The sequence below is a fragment of the Eretmochelys imbricata genome, chromosome 8 (genome assembly GCF_965152235.1).
Source record: "Eretmochelys imbricata isolate rEreImb1 chromosome 8, rEreImb1.hap1, whole genome shotgun sequence".
In the NCBI taxonomy this organism is placed as follows: Eukaryota; Metazoa; Chordata; order Testudines; family Cheloniidae; genus Eretmochelys; species Eretmochelys imbricata.
In genome coordinates this window covers 93,177,176-93,190,597 of record NC_135579.1, presented here as the reverse complement: position 1 = coordinate 93,190,597, position 13,422 = coordinate 93,177,176, and the positions used below count along the sequence as shown (strand labels likewise).

Genomic DNA, 13,422 nt, shown 5'->3' with positions numbered 1-13,422 from the left:
TAATGACTGTAAACCTGTCCCAGCTGCCAGGTTTCTGGGCATCGCAACCAGCTTGGATTGGGTATTGGATCAGTGACACATTAAAAGTTTCATTTGAAAATGACCTGATCAACCTGAAGTTGTGAGCTGGCTAATTCCTAGCCTACTGCTTTAAGTCTATACAGAACTAGTGATGGGCGAAACTCAAAAGTGTTTGAAGGACTGGTTGAGAATTTAGAACTCACGTGCTTAAATGAAATGCCTGTTGGAGCTATTTAGCACAACTTCAGAGAGGGCACAGCTCCCCCACAGCGGGCCTACATCTATCTTTCTGAACCATACGTGTCTCTAAGCTCCCTATCACCAGGCAGAACCTGAATCTGCCTTTTCCATCTGGCTGGCTCTTTGCTGATCATGGACCTAGCTCTCTTCACATTTCCTGCACTTCCAGTCTTTCTGGTCAGAGTTACCATAGAATTGCATGTTAGAATTGTGTGACCGGGCATACTGCCCCTTTAAGGCCTGGGCCTCGCCAGCCCTTTCAATTAGCACCTGCCCCACCACACTGGGCAAGGTGTGGAACTTAAAAGGAAGAAAATCCAGCAGATGGGGAGGAAGGGAACTGGGGAGGAGGCTAACTGGATTGACCACTCTTTCCTAAAGACTAGGCCTGTTTGAGGAAGAGAAGACCTGTTTCAGGAAGAGACCCAAGGGACAGCAGGGAGTCTCTCCACTGGAAGACCTGTCCGAAAACAGGTACAGAAAACAGGTATTAGGTCTCTTTTGGCAAGGACCAGGAAAGAAGCCCAAGTGAGCCTAGGGCCAGAGGCCAGTGAGAGGGCCAGTGTATGCCTGGAATTACTGTGAACCTTTGGAACTACTAAGGTGGGGAGTGCAGAGGGCTTTTCAAAGACCCTAGTGAGAGAGCTGCAGAGGATCTCTGGAGTCCAGGGGAAGAAAAGCATAGTATGTTCTGTTATGGGAGAGGAAATACTATTTATAGGCCAAAGTGTAAGGCCTGTGGACATTGTTACCCTGGAATGGGTGGGACTAACTGTGACTTAGCTAGAGCACTAGGTAACTGAAGCTGCCCGGAAGGCATTGACAGCTGAGTGAAGTTTGGAAAACCAGGGGAAACTGAGGCCAAGCTGCTCCAATGTCCCACTGTGTAGTGACGGGGACAGGGCGTTTTGTAACACTTTTGTAAGACTGGAAGAGTGAACTGTCCAGTCCTTGTAGAGCAGCTGCTCAACATTGTTGGACCCCACAATGGAATCCTCCAAAATATTTGTAGCCAGAAGTAGGTGATGGCCCTGTGAGGCAGTCACAGAGAGAGGGTTGGGAATTGGTTAAGGGGTTGCTGGGAGAGGGGGCTGGAGCTGGATATGCAGGGAAGTAGGGGGCTGGGCTTTAAAATATTGTTGTTTAAATGTTGAGCATGTAGTCAATGCTAATATAAAGCATGGAGAAGACCTTATTCCTGCCCCAAGGACCTGCCCCAGTCTTCTTTTCTGAACCTTAATGGGTTGGTAAGGAAGATAGGCTGAGGCTCAGCTTGACTTGATACTTGTTTAGAATGGGCTTTCCCTAGCTCTAAGATAATGAGACTTAAGAAGTTACTAAGGCCATGTCTACACTTCCACTCATGCCAACAAAACTTATGTCGACCAGGAGTGTGAAGAAAACGCCCCCCTGCGTGACTTAGGTTTGACCAGCATAAGCGCTCCCGGGCATGGTGCTATGTGGGCAGGAGACTCTCTCCCGCCGACATAGCTACTGCTGCTCTTTTGGGTGGTTTTATTATATCAATGGGAGAGCTCTCTCCCGTCGGCATGACGCAGCTACACGAGCGATCTTACAGCAGCACAGCTGTGCCGCTGTAAGCTTGCTAGTGTAGTCATGGCCTTCATCTACAGCTGCAGACTCTCTAGAGCCATCAAGTGGCTTAAGGCAGCTGGAGAAGGGAAGTGAAGAATTCTTCATGGGCTGAGGAACTGTCCACCAGTAAAAAAGCTGGCAGTGGCAACTTCACTGCGTGCTGCACTAGCCACCCTTACAATGGCGTAAGGGGAGCTAGAGGTGTGTGAAGGCATTCCAGGGACAGGTTGAAGCTCTTTTCCCTCCAGGTCTGCACTAGTAGAAGGTCCATGTGAGGCCTTCCACCAGTGATGTAAGTTTGAGTTGCTCCCTGGCAGCTTATGCTGGGGCCAGTTGTTTGCCACAATTTGCTCCTTGCACCCTCCAAAGTGTGTGTGTGTGTGTCTGCCCCCAAAAGTGGGAAATTAAAAAGCGTCTCCTGTGAGGATCTGGTAATTATCATTTGATGAACAAGTATCAGCGGAGTGGTGATAATTGTTGGATGGATGGTAGTGTGTTACCTGCTATCTCATGCTTATGGGAAAGGTTTGTGCTGCGGGACAAACTCTTCGTGATCTACTTTCGCAACACAATGCCATTGAAACAGATACAAGGCCCGAGCAGCAGAATTCAGTTCTGGATCTGACCTAGCACAAAGTTCAGGAGTGTTCTGAGCTGGAGCATTGACTAGCCGCTGCACAGGGATCTTAGGGTTTATCTCAGGCCCCACACCTGCTCCAAAATATGTTTTGGGGAATCCTGGTGTCCTGCAAAAAGAAAAGGAGTCCTGGTGTCCTCCTCTCACGAAAGCTTATGCTCAAATAAATTTGTTAGCCTCTGAGGTGCCACAAGTACTCCTTTTCTTTTTGTGGATACAGACTAACACGGCTGCTGCTCTGAAACTGGTGTCCTGCAGCACCAATTTTCAGAGAGACAGGACTGTGATGCTCGTTTGCTTTCCTTTAAGGAGTTGCTTATCATGGAAACAAAGCCCAGCAGTCTTGAAAGAAATTGCCGAACATCTGCTGGGAAGATGGTCAGTTAACACATCAGACTGCTCTTTCTTTGCTAGCATAACAGGTTCCCATCAAGTTTTAACATCTTTAAGTCTGGAACAAAGATTACCCATTTCTTGAAGTTAGTGATATGGGCTGCTAATTTCCTACCCTAAACTAGGTATAGGGGTTTACACATTCTCTACTTCCAAAATTCAGCAGCAATAGAAGAAGAGCTTTCCTGATTAATGTAATAAATGCTTGAGAGGGTTAAATGTTTCACTGGTGCAACTCCTTTGGATGGCTGATGCTGAGGTGGGTCATATTTGATGAGGATTGCCTAGATAATAGATATGAAAACTAATATCTCAGTTTGCAGAGTGGGGTTCTGAAATCTAAAATCCAAACCAGATGTGCAACCAAAAAGAGCAATGTGTATTGCAAAGTGTTGGGAAACAGCCTGAGGGAGGCAAATAAGCAAAAACAGCCTTGTTACTTAGCAACGTACACAACAAAACCAAACAGCCTGGCTGGCATCACTAGGGCAGGTTTTACTCTCTGCAGTGGAAAAGAAGGTTGGGGAATACCTCTGATCAATTTGGGAGTTTTAGATGACCAGGAAACTCCTTCCTTGTCAACCCTATGGTTACCCGTTTCTTCTGATTTGATCAGACCATCTCCTATGTTCTTGATGTGGTTTCTAATGCAAATGCAGAAGTATAGGAGTTGGATAATAACAATGTATTCTCCCCACTTCCTCCGTGTGCCTATGTTCTAAACTAGCCATGTCCTTGAATCTCCATTGGTCGACCCCTTGCAGAGTCATTGAAAGTGAGAAGTAAAGGCAAAATGGGTGTGAAATGTGACCAAGCCAACATTTTGCACTGGTGTAAATAACTAGATGAAGCATAAGGAAGTGGAGAATCAGGCCCTGGGTTTCTAAAATTCCTGCAAAATGGAGTGTATAAAAATAATTTGAGGAAAATACGAAGTTGAAGAGTGAAATACATATTATTAAATGGTTCCAAAGCTAACTTTAAACTTGTTAGCATATAGCATTCTCCTTTTTCACGTGAGCAGATACAGAATCTCTCTTTTCATAGGTTTCAGAGTAGCAGCCGTGTTAGTCTGTATTCGCAAAAAGAAAAGGAGTACTTGTGGCACCTTAGAGACTATGCTCAAATAAATTTGTTAGTCTCTAAGGTGCCACAAGTCCTCCTTTTCTTTTTGCGAATACAGACTAACACGGCTGTTACTCTGAAACCTATAAATTTGTTAGTCTCTAAGGTGCCACAAGTCCTCCTGTTCTCTTTTAATATTGTCAGACCTGAGAATTAAAACATTGTGTCAAACCCCAAAATAATCATGATAAGCTTAAAAAGAAGTCACAAGATTTGAAAAAATAATTGTAGGGTTCTCTCTTTTTGCCTTTTGGTGTATCAGTCTTTATGATTCAAGTTTTCCAGTTTTTCTCCATGATTAGGGCTGGAAATTTATCTAAATAAATACAACTTGAAGCCTGGTGTACATTAGACAGTTTTACTTACTTAAGAGTGTGTTGGGGGTGGGGGGACCCAACACATCCCTAACTGACATAGCTATGCTGCCAAAAGCTTTAGTGTCGATACAGTTATACCAGCAAATGAATCCTTTGGTTCCTCTTGAGCAACTGACTTAAGATGCACCACTGAAAGAACTCATTGGCAAGTATTATATGTTTCTTCGCTAGTGAGGTTCACCAGTACAGCTCTACCAATATCTCTATGCTGGCAAACCCTTTTAAGTGTAGACAAGCCATGACATTTGCACATAATCAAAGTGACTCAAGGACACGGGACTTTAAGAGAAATAGCACACATGATACTTGCAATAAACTTGTGAGAGCTGGCAACATTGGTGATAGGGATTTTCAGTTAAATATCCTGCTAGCAAAGAGGTGTGGTCTAGTGGTATGAGCCCAGGACTGGGAATCTCCCCCCCGAGATCTAATCCCAACTCTGTCACAGATTCATCCTGTAACTTCAAGACCAACATTTTACAAAGCTGCCGCTGAATTTTAGATGCCTCGGTTTTTAGATTCCTAGCCTAAGACACTTAAAGTGGCTACTTGTGAAAATGTTGTTAACATCTCTATATTCGTTTCTTTCTCAGGTTCATAAGTATAGTTTTGCTCATGTACTTGGAGAAGTGTTATAAGAATTAGTGTGTAAAGTACTTTTGAAGAAAGAAAGGGATGTACAAGTGCCAAATATTGCAGTTATTTATAAGCAAAATAACCTGACTAGTGATTTTTTTTCCCCATGAGCATATTTGGATCAATGTCTGCTGTATCATCTGAGTTCCATCCAGTATATCATGGGCCAGATTCACCATAGTTTGATTTATGTGCTGCACAAGTCCTGAAAAATACAAGCATGAATATAGCATAGAAGTTAGCTATCCAGGCTCATCTGTTTTGTGTAGAGTAATATTTCAGTGGGGTCACTTTAATGTTTCTGAATCAAAATATTTCAGAATTTCCATTCATAGAATCATAGAATATCAGGGTTGGAAGGGACCTCAGGAGGTCATCTAGTCCAACCCCCTGCTCAAAGTAGGACCAATCCCCAATTAAATCATCCCAGCCAGGGCTTTGTCAAGCCTGATCTTAAAAACTTCTAAGGAAGGAGATTCTACCTAGGTAACGCATTCCAGTGTTTCACCACCCCCCTAGTGAAAAAGTTTTTCCTAATATCCAACCTAAACCTCCCCCACTGCAACTTGAGACCATTACTCCTTGTCCTGTCATCTTCTACAACTGAGAATAGTCTAGAACCATCCTCTTTGGAACCACCTCTCAGGTAGTTGAAAGCAGCTATCAAATCCCCCCTCATTCTTCTCTTCTGCAGACTAAACAATCCCAGTTCCCTCAGCCTCTCCTCATAAGTCATGTGTTCCAGACCCCATTTTTGTTGCCCTTCGCTGGACTCCCTCCAATTTATCCACATCCTTCTTGTAGTGTGGGGCCCAAAACTGGACACAGTACTCCAGATGAGGCCTCACCAATGTCGAATAGAGGGGAACGATCACGTCCCTCGATCTGCTGGCTATGCCCCTACTTATACATCCCAAAATGCCATTGGCCTTCTTGGCAACAAGGGCACACTGTTGACTCATATCCAGCTTCATACTGAGAGTTTTTTGACTTTTCATCCCCGTTGGGGTCAAAAAAAATTCAGTGTTGAAATTTCCCACGGGACAGAAATTCCATTTTCTGACCAGTTCTAATAATGGCTTAGATGGATACCAATGTGGTTGAATTTGAACTTTCGAATGAATGGCTCTGTATTGCTTTATCACTCCCTTAAGCCAACCAATTAGGAGGGGAAAGCTGTAGCCTTTACTGACATCTTTTCCATCCACTGAAGACTGGGTTTATCTTGCATCTTCCACTCGAACCATCTCAACATTTTTAACAGACCCTTCTTTAAAAAACAAAAAAACACCCACCCCCCCCCCACACACACTCACACAGAGAAAAATAAGCTGAAGGCAATAATAACTGGTCCCAGTGTGGCCACATCCGGTATGATTTGCAGACTTGGTCTAGTTATATCTGGACAACCTGTGGGATCTCCCTTGCTTCACAGATCTGCTCTCAGAGCCCAGATTTTCACCCTAACTTTCAAATTTTGTCTCCTGAGGTGGTTTACGAAAGGCTGAGTTAGAACTGGCTGGGTTTGTCCTCTAGGGCTGCCAGGTTCCTGTTAAATTCCAGTAAACCAGATGTCTGTGGCAACAATCGTATTCCCAATGGTGAGCAAGAGGGAAATGCAATGTTGGAATAAGGGCACACAGACAATATTTCAACCATTTGTGGCCTGAGGAAGGTTATAGGTGATTGTAGTGCTGTCTGTGTCTCCTTCTACTGCCTGCTTAATGCCTGATTCTTAAATCTGCTTTGCATGGAATTCCAGATTCCTTCCACGGGAGGTCCACATGCAGAGGACTTGCAGAGTCAGGGCCCTAGATTTTTTAAAAAAAAGAATACTGTGTTTAGCATTGTTTGTAGAGGGTTTGGGTAGAGTATTATTGCTAGGGCCCTGCCAAATTCACGCCCATGAAAAACACATCACAGACCGTGAAATCTGGTCTGCCCCGGGAAATCTAGTTTTTGTGTGTGTGTACGTCTAACGTATAGCAGCATATCTCAAACCGGGGGTCCCAACCCAAAAGGGGGTCACATGGCTATTTTAGGAGAGTCGCAGTATTGCCACTCTTACTTCTGCTCCCTTCAGAACTGGGCAGCCTGAGAGCGGCAGCTGCCATCCAGGCGCCCAGTCTGAAGGTAGCAAAGCCACCTGCTGCAGCACAGAAGTAAGGGTGGCATGGTACGGGTGGGGGGGGGCGGAGTGTAGTCCTGGGCTTTACAGGTTTATATTTTGCTGTTTTTAAACACATATTCATGCTTTGTTATAACACTGTGAAATTTAAGATTTAAATATCTGAAACTGAAATTCAAGATGTTAAAAATGCAATGACCATGAAATTTACAAAAATGGGCCATGAATTTGGTAGGGCCATGATTATTGCACTCTGCAACTTGGTGTTCTTTATCATGCCTCAGCATGGGGAGATGGACTAAGTGACCTCTTGAGGTCCTTTCCAGCCCTACATTTGTGATTTCTGTTAAATATGTCACTATTTGGAAATGGGTTTTTTGGCTCATGTCCCCAGCCCTTTCCTTCCCTTTGAGCAGTTGCTTTAATGTGGGAAGAAATAGAATATCAAGTTTGATACTGGTAGAATGCAGGTTCAGATCTTGAAGAAAATTATTAGCTGCTGGGGAAGCTGATCAATCTCCAGTGCCTCTGTATCACAGTAAGTAGCCATCTGTGGAATCATGTGGCTTCACGTTCCTTGTAACTAGCAAAAACTGGTGTGTTGGGTGGCATGCAGCAAATGAGGGAGAGACAGCTATTGCAAAGATGGTTTTGACTTCATTAATGGACCCACAGAAGGATTTGGGTTTTTTTATACTTGAATAACTGTAGACCCAAGGGTAGATTTAGCTCTCCGTATCAGGATATTTCCTATTACCAATATGGGTGCAAGCTGACATCCAGCCATACCTCTTTAAGGGCTTGTCTACACATAAAAATCGTACCACTTTAACTAGCCCACTATAGTTCAAGTGGTACAGCCCCTCTAGAGTAGATACAATCCTACAGGTATAAAGATGCCATATCCCAGTATAGCTATCCCCATACATTCCATACCCACATAGTTTATATCAGTAAATTTTAATTGTAGACCAGACCTAAGATGCCTGATGCTGCAGGTGATGTTGTTGTGAACTCTTCCTTGTAATTGGAAAAATGAGTGTTTTCTCCATTATTGGTGCCTCTGATCCACAATGGTTTAACATTAAGTGACGGTTTCATAAATAAAATGGTTCCTTTTAAATTGCCAAGGCTTTTACAGTAAGCCTTGCACCTGCAGATGAGGTCCATTAGCATCCAATTAAGTGGTAATTAGCGGTGAGAGACACGGTCATTAGTGTTTCTTAGATCTGTTTGTAAATCACAACAGGAAGCTGTGGAATCCTACAGCAGTCCAGGGCCAATACCTGTGGCAGAAAGGGGAGGACTGCACAGGAGTAATTCTGAAGCAGTCACATCCAGCAGCCTTCTCGCAGTGTTGGAATGGGCAAACCATTTGCAATGAACAATTCATTTGACAAACGTAGTCCATTTTTTCTTTGTTTCTGAACTAGCCGCAGGTTTCTGCTATCCATAACAGCCCACTGAATAACCATGTGGACAGCCGTGCACACTCACTTCTGAATGGTTGCCTAAATCACATGGTATTGTTTCTCTTCATTGATTGGGTTATCTAATTTTTCCAAAGAGGAGACCTAACTTGAAAAAATCATTGGAATGCTGAATCTTTTAGGGAAGGAGAACTTTACAGGGAGTCAACTGGTTGAGTGAATTCTGGGATCTTTTATATCCTATTCTGTCCCTCTTTTTGAACATGAAAAAGTAATATACTTGCCAGTGTAGGGGGACACTAGATATAAAAATGTCTGGGCTCTTTCATGCTGAGGAAGATTGATACAGTAGAACCTCAAAGTTATGAACACCAGTGTTATGAACTGACTGATGAATCATACACCTCTTTTGGAACTGCAAGTACGCAATCAGGTAGCAGAGACAAAAAAGAGCAAATACAGTACAGTACTGTGTTAAACGTAAACTACTAAAAAAAGGGAAAGTGTAAAAAAAGATTTTACAAGGTAAGGAAACTGTTTTTGTTCTTGTTTCATTTAAATTAGGATGTTAAGCCGCATTTTTCTTCTGCATAGTAAAGTTTAAACACTGTATTAAGTCAGTGTTCAGTTGTAAATTTTTGAAAGAACAACCATAATGTTCTGTTCAGAGTTACGAAAAATTCACAGTTATGAACAACCTCAATTCCCGAGGTATTCGTAACTCTGAAGTTCTACTGTATACAGATTTATTGGCTGTTTAGCAGACACTACCTTCAATTTTCTCTGTCTCATTGACACTAAGGTACTTCTGTGCTCCCAGACCCTTTCTTCTCTGACTGGGGCTGCAGCTTACTGGCCCTCCATCTCTTTCTGAGGCTTGAAGATTTTCTTCTTAGTAGTAGCCCTTTGAGGGAGGGGAGGAGCCCCACAATAAGGGGCAACATGGAAGAAGATAGGGATGGAACTGTGGGAGAAACTGGTGGACAAGACTGGTATTGTAGGCAGAACAGAAGAGGTGGAGCTTGACCCAATCAGAAAAAATTCCAGTAGGAAGGACTAAAGTGGCAAAAGGCATAAAAAGTGAGGATGAGAAGCTATGAATGTAATGAGGTGAAGCAGGGGAAATGGTGGAGGGATTAAGACAAGAATGATTTGGTCAAAGCACAGCCTTTGATGTGAAGACAGTAAGCACTGGAGAATCCATCACTTCCCTTGGAAGTTTGCTCCAGTGGTTAATCACCATCACTGTTTAAAAAAAATGGTGCCTTATTTCTCATTTGATTCTGTCTGGCTTCAGCTTCCAGTCATTGGCTTTTATTATACCTTTCCCAGCTAGATTAAAGAGCACTTTAATATTTGTGTTATATAGGAGGACACACTAGACTGTCACAATGGTCCATTCTGGCCTTGGAGTCTATGTATATATCCAAGGATCGCATTAGCCCTTTTTGCCACAGCATCACACTGGGAGTTCATGTTGAGTTGCTTGTCCACTATGACCCCTATTCAGAGTCACTGCTTTCCAGGATACAGGTAGGCCATTTAGTAGGTATGGCCTGCATTGCTTGTTGTTAGATACATAAGTTTGCATTTGAAGTATGGTATTAATAGATTCCAAGGCCAGAGGGACCATAGTGATCATCCAGTCTGAGCTTCTTTATAACACAGGCCGTAGAACTTCCCCAAAATAATTTCTAGAGCAGATCTTTTAGAAAAGCATCCAGTCTTGATTTAAAAATTGTTCATGATGGCGAATACACCGCAATGGTTGGTAAATCATTCCAATGGTTAAGGCATAGTGAGAGTAATTATTTCCAGCCTGAATTTATCTAGCTTCAACTTTCAGCCATTCAGTTGTGTTTTATACATTTCTCTGCTAGCCTGAAGAGCCTGCTATTAAATATTTGTTCCCCATGTAGGTACTTATAGACTGTAATCAGGTCACCCTCTTAATTTTCTCTTTGTTAAGCTAAACAGATAGAAAAGGAGTACTTGTGGCACCTTAGAGACTAACACATTTATTTGAGCATAAGCTTTAGTGAGCTACAGCTCACTTCGATGACGAAAGCCTATGCTCAAATAAATGTGTTAGTCTTTAAGGTGCCACAAGTACTCCTTTTCTTTTTGCAAATACAGACTAACATGGCTGCTACTCTAAACAGATAGAGAGATTCAAAAGAGCTCAATCTCTATAAGACTTTTTTCTAATCCTTTAATCATTCTCTTGTGGCTCTTTTCTGAACCTTCTCCAATTTATCAACATCCTTCTTGAATTGTGGGCACCAGAACTGAACACAGTATTCCAGCAGTGGTCACACCAGTGCCAAAGATAGAGGTATTAAACAAACCTTTTGTTTGAGTGGACCCCTCTCACCAAGACATCCAGATCCTTCTGCCTGATTCTTTTCCTTATCGTTATTCATCACTCTGCCAATCTTTGTGCAATCTGCGAATTGTATCAGCAGTGATTTTTATATTTACGTCCAGATCATTGATAAAAAGTATTAAGTAGGAATTGGGCTAGAGCTGACCCCTGCACAACCCCCTGGAAACACCCCTACTCAGTTATGATTCCCCTTTGACAACTATTGGTGGAATATGATTATTTCACCACCAATGCTGGTGGAGTAAAAACTGTTAATTTCATATTGTGGTGATAACTGTGTGATTCTCAGCCCCAAACACTTTGCCTTCCACAGAAGAAGAAAGAAAGAAGCCTACTTCATTATTACCATATCTCTGGAACAGGTTTTACCTATTGCATTTATCTCACCACATTCTCATTTGAATTCCCTAGCCAGCCCTGCAAATGTAGATTCATTTCTGTCTTGGATTCACCTTCCCCTAACAATCCTCTCTTGGAAAGTGGAGTTCTTCATGAACTGGGTGAGCACAGTTCCAATGTGGGAACGGCAGGACATTTCATAAACACCTCTCCCAGCTAGTAGGGGAGGGCAGGGAATATATTTACATGAATCCAACCTCTAAATGTTCCAGAAGCAACTTGGCCTAAAGGGAGACATCACCATGCAAATGTTCTCTGGGTTGATTCTTCTAGCAATCTTTTCTGTAATTGCAGCTATGTCAAATTCTGTGTGGCTCAGGCAAGAAGAGACTTGTAACTACTATGGTCAGCTATCAGGGCTCGATGCTGTTCCCACTGGAAGCTTTGCCCAACTCATTAGAAGCAGGCTTTGTATGGCCAATTTGTATCTGTGTTTTTAGTAAGAGGTTATGAATCTCCAGGTATACTGACTGCTATTACCCATTGAAGTCACTTGAATTGTCCTCATTTACATCTGCTGAGGTTCTGACCCTTCCCCCCACCCTCCAAAGTAATGTATTAGATAAAATCTCATCCTTTTCCTGGAGTTAAGGTTGAGGGAAGGTGTAGAGAATCTGCTACTTACAAGAATTTTCTTGCTTTTCCAAACTGTGAGATTTTTAAGTGCCTAAAATCCATGGCTGCATCAGCAGTTTTGAGCAAGTTTTTTTTTAAAGCGCTCTGCCAAAAGCACAATTTGGCATACAAAAATTATTAGTTTCTGTTTCTCAATGCCACAGGAATAAAGTCACTTCGTTGTATCAGATGTGCAACAAGAAAAGTCAACACTTAAAATACAGAATAATTCAACACAGAACTTTATCCTTCAAAATATAAGAGCATTAAAGTTAACTGGGAGTCTGAATCTGATTGATATAGTAGGTTAAATATCTTGAAACAACAGGGGAAATAAATGCTTCTGAAGGCCAGGATTTTTTTTTTTTAAAAAGTCTTTTAGTTCACTAGTGAAGGGAGTTCAGTGATCTTGGCTAATTCATCAAGATCCTCTGTGGTCCAAGTCTGTCTCTGACACATGTCCACATCACAGAACCAGAGTTCAACACGTATAGCAGCTTTTGTTTTTTGAGAAGCTTGGTGGTAATTGCACAAACACAGCCCCTTTTACTTCAGTGGGTTCACTTGCACAGGTACAAATGAGAGCAGAATTCAGTCCTTTGTACTTATATGTTGCTTTCATCTGCAAATTTCAAAAGGCTGTCCATCAATTAATCTTTATGTGAGGAAAGCAAGTATAGATGGGGAAAATGAGATACAAGTGACGTCAAGCGTCTTGACCAAGAGCACATGGTCAGATCAGTGTCCAAGTCAGGAATCTGATATGTTCCCCTGATCTAACTACTAAACTGCCTTTCATCCTATCTGAAAGAAGAGCAAGAAACGGTATCATCATCTCTGTTCATGGGTCTGGGGATGCTACAGGTCTTGTGAGCAAAAACATTCGTTTAAGTAGCTTAAATTGAGGCCCCTTAAAAAGTTGTTGAAATCTTCTGGCTCTTCCTTCATCAGTGAGGGAGATATGGCATCCAAACTAAACATGGCCAGATTCTCCTCCACTAAATCTTAAACACTGACCAGGATCATCAGATCCATGTTAAAAGTTAATTGCCTCAGAGAAGGTCTGCTTTCCAACTGAAGAGTTATGTTGCCTGTGCCACTACATCTGTTAAAACACAGTAGACGAAGATGAGTTGAAATGAAATATTTTACTCCTATGAAGCAATGAGATTATTGCTGTTTTGTCAAACTCTTTAAAACAGTATTAATAATATTTGGTGACTTGGCAGCTCAGCCAAATCCCTAACTCCTAGTATTGTTGTTAGTGTGTTAGCTAGCTCAATGTAAAATACTAACAGCTGGCTTGGCTTTCTTCCCCACTGAAACAACTGCTGTTTCACAAAGAACATGGATAATTTTGTCTTCTTTGACATTAACAGATCAAGAGAGGCCTTTGCCAATACTAACTCATCTTTAATTTGTCCAGTTTAAATGAGACC

The 13,422-nt window shown here is 42.3% G+C and overlaps 1 protein-coding gene across 8 annotated transcripts in view; it reads left to right on the top strand.

Annotated features, from left to right (window-relative positions):
* Positions 1–464: 464 nt before the first annotated feature.
* Positions 465–13,422, top strand: part of FGGY (FGGY carbohydrate kinase domain containing) — a 261,928-nt gene continuing 248,970 nt past the window's right edge. For 7 of the 8 annotated variants that reach the window (XM_077823941.1, XM_077823939.1, XM_077823938.1 and 4 more), the window contains exon 1: positions 465–735. The gene's annotated coding sequence lies outside the window, so the exon portion shown is untranslated. Of the gene's footprint in view, positions 749–13,422 lie in introns of all 8 variants that reach the window. The other variant, XM_077823935.1, reaches the window with a different exon arrangement.